Here is a 10,786-nt window from a genome sequence, read left to right as displayed (position 1 = left end):
GGCAAGCACTCAAGCAGCGGGCTAGAGTATGTGGGCATGTCTTGGGCGCCAGCTACGACATCGAGGTCATCGACAGCGATGACCTGAGGCGGGCTATGTCACAGGTTAAGTGGCCCACCCCCAACCCCTCGGGTTCAACCGCCATCGATCTCATCCATGGCCCCGCCGCTGATCTCCTATGGCTCGTTGTCAACAATTTGCCATCCTACATCGCCATCGAGCCCCTTTTGTTGTTTCTGAAGGACACGTTCTACGACGCTAGCTTGGGATCCACAGCTTCCAAGTCAGACCTCATCGACGACGACCACGAGGAGGGCACCCTCTCCGGCTCTTCCAAGGGGAAAGAGTCCATTTGCTCTTCCAAGGGGAAAGCGACCATCTGCGACATCAGGGAGGGCACCCTACAGTCGTGCTCTTCCAAGGGGAAGGATCCCATCCGCGACAACATGGAGCGCATCCAGGGTTTGTGCTCTTCCCACGGGAACGAGCCCATCCGTGACAAGTGAGGAAACCCATGATTTGTTTGGTCATGCCTCTTCACAGGGGGAAACCCATGATTTGTTTTGTCGAGTCCCTTTTGTAGTGTAGTGAGAATATGTCCAGTTTTAATTGCTATATCTGGTTGTTTGCAGTATGCCTTGTTTATTTTAGTTGTTCACAATGTGATACTCTATATGTGCAATTATTTACTATGCGGTACATTTCATCAATCCAGTTTTAAACATACCGATAGGAATGCATATATTTGCTTGCTGTTAAGCCTGTTATAGCTAGCATATGCCTCTTTTAAAGTTTTTGATTGTTCGGTTGTTTGTAGTTAGCATATGTCCAGTTTCAAATGTTATCTTTGGTTGTTTGTAGTATGCATTGCTTATTCCAATTATTCACAATGTGATGTTCTATATGTGCAAGTGTAAACTGTGCAGTTCAATTTCATCAGTACCAGTTTCAACAATACCACTATGAATGAGTACATTTGGTTGCTGCATCTTGTAGTTAACATGCCTTTCCATTTTTATTTAACAGTAACTTGTGTACTTAGACCGGCACAATACTAGTTTGAATGAATATGTTTACTTGTTGTTAAATGTTAGGCCTGTTGCAGTTAACACACCTTTCCACTTGTTTTGCTTTACTAGCGTGCTTAAACCTGCACACTGAAGTTATCTTTTGGAGATTATTTTGTCTGCCATGGATAATTTTGGTTGATGTTTAGCCTATTGTGCTTAACATGCTTCTCGGTGTACCTACATAGGACAATTTTGGGAACGACTGCTATTTTCCATCGAGGTTAGTTTCATCACATGGCTTATATCTGCTCACTATTCAGGATATCAGTAGCTAGTACCATATAGGCCGGGGGATGATAAGGGACTAATCGGTGAATCAGACTTTTAACTGAATATATCTGCAACCCATTTATTGTTAAGTTTACTAGGGTCATATGTAATATATCTGAGGCTACATAGCAACATGCACTATACTTAATGTCTAAATATGCAATCCTAGGCTACATAGCAACAAGGAAGAGTGTTACATTAATGTTCTAATGATGTCCAAATATACGTAGAAGAGCAGCAGCAGCAACAACAACAACAACATAACCCTGTTTGGATACTCAACTTAGCTAGAGGTTAGAGTTAGTTTCTAGCTCATGACTAACCCTGAACTAACTCCATCCAAAGAGTTGTTTGGATGGCAGGGTTAGATTGACAATAAATGCACTAGGAGAACTAGCTCAATTAGCACCTCTTGGGTTGGATAGTTTTTTTGGGGTGGGTTATATATGCAACTAGCTCAAACTAGCCCTCATGTTTAGATATACTTTAGGGCTATTTGAGCTTGAACTAGCTCAAACTAACTGTAATCCATGGATACAGCAGCAGTTAATCAGCCGATAATTTGTAAGAATGCACTAACCTCCTTCTAGCCCATAATATAAGATGTTAATTCATCTAATATGTGAGTATATTGGATGTTATAAGATCCTCCCTTTGTTCCTAAATATTTTTCTTTTTAGAGATTTCAAATGGACTACCACATACGGATGTATATAGACATATTTTAGAGTGTAGATTCACTCATTTTGCTTCGTATGTAGTCACTTGTTGAAATCGCAAGAAAGACAAATATTTAGGAACGGAGGGAGTATTATAGAAGAGTGTTGTACTACATCATTGTGCAATTTTTTTTAGCTTCTAATATTAACTTGGTGCTTTTAGGTACATATGTCATTGGTAAAGATCCGCGCTTCAACCCTTTCTGCGTATGGGGCAATGGGATATCGATGAACCAACATCAAGTGAGGAAGCTGGTAAAGATTGTTAGTAAAATTGGTCCAAAGATGGCAAATAAACTATTTTTTTACACTTTATCCAAGACAAAAGCGAACTGCGGGATGGTAAGTAAGAACTCTACAGCCTTCTTTCTACTGCCCATAATGAGTTGTGTTAGATGACAATCTCTGAATCTTTTTCCTTTGCAATGGTTGCCAAAGCAGTTTACTCAAGATTACCTCTCAAACTACATGATTGGTGGGCATGCAAAGGTTAAAGTATTTCCACCAGAACATGATGATTATCTAGATGTTGTCATGAAGACCATGAAGGATGGGCGGTCGACCATCACAAGGGGTTGGACTAGAGTCGTGCGTGCCTTCTGCATGGAGGAGGGCACAATATGGGCATTCCGCTTCACCTTGTTCAGCAACTAGAATGTATTTCACATCTTTCTTTACCGTCTTTAATAGTACAACTATACAATTGTGGTTCATCATTCTTTATTTGGTTCTTATGTAATTCTTGAACATATGTACCTATGAATTGAATAATGCATTGGTTGTTTGAACCTGATGGATATGGATAAAGCTGTAGCATACATTCAAATTCAAATCTGATACAATTTGAAATAGTAGCAATTAAATTACAGAGAAATTATGCCCTCTAGGTCGTTACGGCACACACAGTTGGTAAAACACAAACGTTTGTGATATACACCATAATCCAAGATGGTTCACAGAGAGGAAATGTGTGCAAGCATGCACATAGTTGCCATTTGCAAAGCGTGTGCGATGTCAGACAATATCACAAACGGTGCAGCCAAACTAAACGTTTGTGTTAGTTGCCTTATCATACATGATTCGCAACCACGAACTGTTTCTGATGAAGTATGCATCGTAAACGTTGCACCACAGAATAGCGTGTGCGATAGTTGTCGTGTACGACGATGTTACGACGGTCCGATGTTTCGTAATCCTGTCCGACACTCGTACGACGATTAGCTAATCTTATTAATAGCAAACTGTTTGTGATGGGCCGCGCATCATACACGTTCTATAATAGTGAACCATTTGTGATGGGCCGCGCATCGTAAACGTAGCACCACAGAATACCGACTGTGATGGCAATGCGAGCAGAAACGAGTAGGAGTACTGTAGGGACCCTCACTACTAAGAAAATTCTTATACACAGTAGCATAGTAGTAGCACTGGAAAGAAGTAAACGATGCTGCTATTTAGCAGTAGCGCTTTTCCCGGAAAGCGCTACTAGTAACTCCATAGCAGTAGCGCTGTGAAGCAGAAACGCGCTACTACTATGTGGGACCAGACGAGTCCACCGACTGTTTTTGTAGTTGTAGTGGTGTACAGAAAAAGCGCTACTACTAACAGTTTAGTAGCAACGCTCTGTTTTTATGCGCTACTACTGCTAGTGGGCCCCACTTAGTAGTAGCGCTTTTCCTAGAGAGCGCTACTACTAAGTCCAATAGCAGCAGCGCTTTTTGCAAAGCAACGCTACTGCTAGTTGCGGCTGGTGCCACCTTTTCCACCCCTTCCCCTCCTCTCCCCCATTTTGCCCTCTCTCCCCCTCCTTTCCCCTATCCCCTCTCCACTCTAGCTCCACCATTGTTTATCTTCTTCTCTCTTCCTCCTACCTCGCTTCTCTCCTCATTAGTGGCACCCTCCTCCATAAATGGCCTCTCTCTTTCTCCTACACCTCTCTTCTCTCCCCCATTAATGCCCCCATCCACCATAACCCCTCTCCATTAGTTAGCTAGCTAGATTCACCTCTCCTCCCCAACAACTAGATCTGACTAGCTATTTAGCCAACCACACATGCTCTATCGATCGTTCTATCTCATCATCTAATTAACCGCATGCTCTCGGTCTCTCTCGATATATATATATATATGTCTTTGAAGCATGCATTATTTATTTCATAACACTTTTGCTTGTTATACCGTGCAGTCGGTCATGAAGGTAAGTGGATTGAAGGTGGAGCGGTACATGCAATCCGCGGTGATGGACATGTATGCAAATAATCGGACTAGGATTAGATGTCTGTGTGCAAGATGCAAGGAAGGAGTCCTTTTGGACCCTTTTGATCGTGGCACTTTGAAGGCGCACCTGCTGATGAATGGTTTCATGAATGGCTATACTCAGTGGATAAGTGAAGAAGATGATGATGATGATGATGAGGTCGTCCACATGGCAGGGAATAATGACATGGGGCTAGACAAAGAGATGACCGATCGACAAGAAGACGATGGCGCCGGACATGTCGGCGGGGAAGAGTCCGGAAATGACGACGGCGGTGGAGAAGATTCCGGACACGGCGAAGAAGAGTCCAGACATGACGAAGAAGAGGTGGCAGTCACGCCGCAGTCTTTGACGCTACTAAGTGCAGTCGTCCAGGACCCTCATGTTTGAGACTTCCTTCGCAAGAGTACGACTAGCGAGAGAGCTGCTTCTAGAGAGGAGGCTAAGCTGGCACAACTTGAAGTAGACTCGAGGACTCCATTGTATGATGGTTGCGATCCCGAGGTGACCCGCTTGAGTTTCACGCTTGAACTTCTAAAGACGAAGGCCAAAAGCAAATGGACAGTCAAAAGCCTCGATGAGCATTCGAAGTTTCTACATAATAAAGTTCTTCCCGCGGGGAGACTATGTCCTACTAGTGTCGAGGAGGCCAAGAAAATCGTTGTACCTTTTGATTTGCCGCACATTAGGTACCACACATGCATCAATGATTGCATCATTTATTCGGGGGAGCATGCGGGAAAAACCAGTTGTCCAGCGTGCAATGCTTCTCGATACAAGAAGGCATGAAAGAAAGCTCCTGAGAAAGTTGTATGGTACTTTCCGATCACTCCTCGTCTGCAGCGGTATTTCGTAGATCCTACGGAAGCAAAGCTCATGCGCTGGCACGCGGAGAGGAAGAAGCCCGACGATGGAGATGATCCGTGGTTGAGACACCTCGTAGATGGGAGCCAGTGGAGAGCATTCAACGCAGTATATGGATTTGCTGCAGAAGATCCAAGGAACATCGTGCTTGGTGCGAGTACCGATGGCATGAATTCGTTTGGAAACCAGAACACCAACCACAGCACATGGCCCGTGTTTGTATGGATGTACAACCTCCCCCCATGGAAGTGCATGAAGACAAAGTACATACACATGAGCATGCTGATTCAAGGGCTGAAACAACCAGGAGCTAGACACGTTATGGAAAACACCGGCATGGACATGGGACGCCAGCAAAGGAGAATATTTCCATATGAGAGCCGCGCTGATGACGACGATGCACGACTATCTCGGTTACAGGTACACCTCAGGCTAGGTGTGCCATGGATACTGCAGATGCACAAGGTGCATGGATGATACAACGTCTTTGAAGCTTATGTCAATGAAAGATGGCGGGTCTAGGAAAATCATGTACATGGGGCATCGTAGATGGCTCTAGAAGGATGACCCGTGGAGAAAGCGTGGAGATCTATTCAATGGGTTGGCTAAGCTTCGAGGACCTCCACGTAAGAGGAGTGGCTCCAAAATCGATGAGCTATTGAGAAACTGGGAACAATGCGCCGTGCCGGGGAAGATCAAAAAGGCGCCGGAGCCACTGCTGAAGGTATGGAAAATGAGGTATGTTTTTTGGGACTTGGAGTACTGGCCCAATCATGACACACCTCATTGCCTTGATCCAATGCATATCATGAAGAATGTCCTCGAGAGCTTGCTTGGCACACTGATGAACATGCCGGAGAAGACCAAGGATAGGCCAAACGCAAGGAAAGACTTGGAAGATTTTAAGATCAGGAAAGATCTCCACCATAAAAATTTGATGGAGGAGACGGAGACGGAGGAGGGGGAAAGGGGCAGAAAAGTCAACAAGGAGGAGAATTATTGCCCCCCTTTTTTCTTCACCTTAAGTGTGAAGGAGATCGATCAATTCATCAAGTGCCTTATGGGAATCAAAGTCAGTTCCGGTTACTGTGGGAAGATAAGTAGATTTCTAGACCCCAAGAAGAAAAGGTTCAGCGGGATGAAGTCTCATGACTGTCACGTGATGATGATGCAGATACTCCCGGTTGCCATTAGAAGGATAATGGAGAAGCATGTCTGTGACACGCTTACTGGCCTCTGTAACTTCTTTGATGTTATATCTCGAAAGTCCATCAGTGTGAAGCAGCTCCGAAGGCTACAGGAAGAGATTGTTGTCATACTATGTGAGCTTGAGATGTACTTCCCGTCCACGTTCTTTGACATCATGGTGCATCTGTGTGTCCACATCGTGGATGAAATCATCGACCTCGGGCTGACATTCCTTCATAGCATGATGTCGTTCGAGAGAATGAATGGGGTCATCAAAGGATTCATTCGTAACATATCCCGTCCGGAAGGGAGCATCGTCCAGGGGTATCTGACGCATGAGTGCGTCTCCTTTTGTGAGAATTATATAAGCGTCGGAGACCCTGTTGTTGGTTTGCTGGTCAAGAAGCACGATGGGAAGCTCGAAGGAGATGGTCACAACAACGGCCGGAGGGAATTGCACGTGGACTACTCGGATAGACGGAACGACTTTGACATGGCTAACTTAGTAGTGCTACAACACCTAGATGTGGTAGATGATTATGTGGCACAGCACAAAGAAACCATTGCAAAGAAGTACCGTGATAAGGGGATGCTCAAGACAGACGACGAAGTTACTGTAGAGCACAACGCCACTTTCTTGGGCTGGTTTAAACAACAAGTTCTTGAAAATCCCCCAGAAGAGGGCAGTTCAGACGGATTGCTCGTACACGCCTTAGCACATGGCCTCGCGCCCAAGCTCGCGACCTATCAGTCCTACGATATCAATGGGTACACGTTCTACACGGATGCCAAAGACATGGACAGTGATTACCAGAACTCTGGGGTGACAATTCAATGTGTGACTGACGCCAACGGCACAACTGAGAGATTCTACGGAAGGGTCGAAGAGATCTAGGAGCTTGACTATGCTGGAATGCACGATGCGACGATGTTCCATGTCAGATGGGCCAAGGACGTCGTAAGAGAAAACAAGTATTTCACCATGAAGTCTATACCCGATGCGAAGAGCACTCCCATGAACGTTAACGTCATCGCCAAAAATGAGCCATGGGTACATGCTAAGCACATGACACAATGCTTCTTCATAACCGACCCGGCCAATCCTAGCCGTGTTGTCATGAGGAGATCCAAAAGGAGCATCGTCGGAATGGATGGAGTAGCCAATGAGGAAGACTACGACCAATACAGCAACCCGATGAGGGAAGATGACGATGACGATGAAGCATACATGAAAAGAAGAAACAATACTATATTACCTAAGAAACATCGTAATCGACGGCTCCGGAAAAGTCACAAGGATGGGCTCAATTACTCGGGAACGAACAAGAAAGGGAAGAAGCTCAATGTGAAACATCATCGACGCAGCTGATCAGAAACCTACATTATATATATATATTTTGTATACGCACTTAAGTAACCGTTATCGGTCAACTGATATGTTACCACCACATGCATGGTTCCGGTGATATGCGCGCAGTGGGGGAGAGGGAGACGCCGTCGTCGGGAGAAAAACAAAAAAACAAAAACAAAAGGGAGAAAGCAGTACAAAAGAAAAAGAAAAGTAAACAGAAAAGAAAAGAAAAGGAAAATAATAAATAAAAACAAAAGGAAAATAAGAAAAGAAAAGAAAACTAAAAACTAGAAAAGGAAAATAAAAAATAATTGGAACAGTTAGCAGTAGCGCTGGATCGTGAACCATCGCTACAGCTAAGTTAGCTATAGCGGGTTGTTTAACCAGCGCTACCGCTATTTTGAGTTAACCCCCGCCAGCGGGCTCAAAATTTCACCAAGTCCCATTCCCCCCCTCTCCCCTCTCCGCCGTCCCCTGCCGCCGTCGTCGCACCTCGGCCCCTGCCGCCTCGTCCCGTGCGCACCGCTCCGACCTCCTCTCTCCCTGCGCGCCGCTTCCAGCCTCCTCGTCCGTCGCCGCCGCTCCGGCCACCTCTCCCCCTGCTCTCTGCTCTCTGCCCTTCAGGTACCCCCTCCCCCCACCTCCCTCTCTCTGCTCTCTGCTCTCTCTATGTTTTCAATTAAACCTAGTTAGATGAACTAGAGATGACCCTAGTTAGTTTAGGGCAGTAGCAAATTGTTTAATTAGGCAGTAGCAAATATGTAGGGCAGTAGCAAATTTAGTTTAGGGCAGTAGCTAATTTAGGTAAATTAGCAAAAAATAGCTATTAATAAAAAACAGTAGCATTATAGCTATAAATAAAAAATATCTATAAAAACAGTAGCAAATTTTGTAGGTATATAAAATAGCTATAAATTAAAATTAGCTAGGCAATTTTTGTAGGTATATAAAATATAGCTATAAATCTAAAACAGTAGCAAAAAACAGTAGCTCCCTTCCTATAAATAAAGAACAGTAGCAAATGTTTAGTGAGATCATTTTGCAAAGGTTTTTGGTTTTGAAAAGACCACTATTTTGCAATGTTTAGTGAGGTCATTTCACTATGTGCTCCTGTGATGCTCATATGTCATTGATGTTATATGATATATGTCATTGATGTTATATGATTTTGCAATGTTGGTTGAATGTCGAAATATCCGAGTGGCCTATGTTTTGCCGGAATGTTGATTCATTTCTGTCCTGGCAAATTTCAGGCGCTCCATATGTCCACTTTTAGCAAAGGTCATGCCAAATTTCCTGATTTTCGGCATGACTTGTGCTAGAAACTAGGACATATGGAGTACCCGGGATTTGCCGGAAGGGGAATGAATCAACATTCCGACCAAATATAGGCCCCTTTTTCTCTTCATTATATCTTTTATTTAACAATTGTTGAATAGGAAACATGTCTACCGCGCCGAAGTCGCGGGTGGTTCTGCTCGCCTCGAAGACCCCATCGAGGCAGCAAATCACTATTTCGATTACCTGGACTAACACCAGATGGGTTGCATGGTGGCGGCAGTGGCACCGACACCCCGACACGGCACTGGCACCGACACCACCCCCGAGACCGGCAACGATGCTGTCGTAGCCGGTAAAGCAACGAAGAAGAAGAGGACACGAAGACGAAACGAGCTTGGCATCGGACAAATTGTGGTCATGGAGATGCACCCCAAGAAGTTAGAGCCAACGGCGCCGGAGGAAGCGCGCAAGTGCTGGGGGCAATCAACTTGGATGCATCCTCAGGGAAACCACCAACATCAACGACGAGAGGTTGAGGCTCATACCACATATGGAGAACATGCTCCTAAAGAAGTTGCACAATAGGTTCTTGTTCCCCGGCCGGAATGAAGAAAATATAAAGATCCGTGGGAAGACATCGCCATGACAAAGATAAACGACAAGGCGATGGTGACGTTCACCAACGACTTGTCCGCCTGGAAAGTTCTGGGTGAAAAAAGCAATTGCGAAGAATGAACCGTGGTCCAAGATTCATGCTGATAATCCGATTGCAAGTCAATCTTCAACGGGTCTTTCCGGAACAATTTGCCAACCTTGCAGCATATGCGCCCCAGGTTAACAAGTGCGACATTCATGTTCCCCTCTGCTTAGGACACAGTCGAGTATAACTCAAGCATGCGCGCCAGCGAAGACGACTCGGCGCTGTGGCGGACCCACGGCGTCGGTCCCTGGAACCCTGGCCTGGGCGCAGAAGAAGGCATCTCCAGGCCCTGGAACACGCCTCCCCACCGCCTCGGAAGCCGTGGTTACGAGGGGAAGAGGGCCGTATGGGCCAAGGAGGCCGCCGAACGTGAAAGTCACGGAATCCCAGACCCCTTGGCGGAGTTCACCAACCCGCTGGAGCATGACTGGATCAGGGCCTGGTATAAGTGGGACAAAGAAAAAAAGCTCTTTCACATGGACCCGATCACGAGGGACTTCATGAGACTTCTGGTAATTGCTATATTACCACATTAACATATTATAGCTTCCAATCAATTCGATTGCAAGTTTTGTCACATTAGTAAACCATCCATGTTCCTTTTGCAGAAAGAGCAGCACCAAAAGGCAGCCGAAAGTGACGAGTCGTCATAGTCGTCGGCGAGGCCCAAGTGGGACACCCCATTCAACCGGGCCATGAACATACTGAAGAAGGTCCCGGTGGACAAGCCGTCGTCCTATGGATGTGTGCACGACGTCGGAGATGGTGCTTCATGGAAGACATGCTACCCCGAGGAGCTGGAGGAAAGAAGGAAGAGACGCTCGGTCTTCACTCAGTAGAGCATCGAAGAGAAGGTCAAGATTGCGGTTGATAAGACCAAAGCTGAGACCAAAGAAGAGTTTCTCGGGGCCGTCTCTGCAGCGATCACTGACGCGGTGGTCAGCTTGCTTCCGGCACTATGGGATTTCATGAAGAACAATCCAAATGCACAGCCGGAGGACTTTCCCCTTCCCAGCTTTGTCGGGAGCAATTCGGTGAACACTAGAGCACCAGCACCTGCTCAAGCAACTGCAAAAGGCCCCGCTCC

This window comes from Triticum urartu, chromosome 1, assembly GCF_003073215.2.
Source record: "Triticum urartu cultivar G1812 chromosome 1, Tu2.1, whole genome shotgun sequence".
Classification (NCBI taxonomy): Eukaryota; Viridiplantae; Streptophyta; class Magnoliopsida; order Poales; family Poaceae; genus Triticum; species Triticum urartu.
This window is presented reverse-complemented; position numbering follows the sequence as displayed.